Below are 493 nucleotides of genomic sequence, written 5' to 3'. Positions count from 1 at the left end.
TTTCTCTCTCATTTATGTTTCTAACTCTCTATCCCTCTCCCTTCCTCTCTGTAAAAAAATCAATAAAATATATATATTTTTTAAAAAGTTAAAAAAAGAAAAAGGAGGGGAACAAATTGTGGGGAGGGAGGGTACTTGGAGAGGTTCCACCCTGGCAGCAGAACCTGTGGGATCCATAGGCTTATATAGCCCAGCAGGACAGGTCCCCACCTGCCCGGACTCAGGGGCGGCCCCCACCTGGCTGGACCGCAGGCGCTTGCTCTCCAGCCCCGTCTTCTCCTGCACCAGGGCCTCCTTCTTGGCCAGGATGGCCTCCCGCTTGCGCAGCTCCTCCCCCAGCTCCTCCAGCGCCCGCCGCTGCTGCAGCACCTTCTCCATCTCCTGGTCCAGCCACTTCTTCTGCTCCTCGATCTTCTGAGGGGAGTGGGGGGGCGGGGCGGGCGCTCAGTGCTCAGCGCTCACACCTGCTGTGCGGGCAGCCCCCTCCCCCCAG

The sequence above is a fragment of the Myotis brandtii genome, unplaced genomic scaffold (genome assembly GCF_000412655.1).
Source record: "Myotis brandtii unplaced genomic scaffold, ASM41265v1 scaffold897, whole genome shotgun sequence".
Classification (NCBI taxonomy): Eukaryota; Metazoa; Chordata; class Mammalia; order Chiroptera; family Vespertilionidae; genus Myotis; species Myotis brandtii.
Note: the sequence above shows the minus strand (reverse complement) of the source record.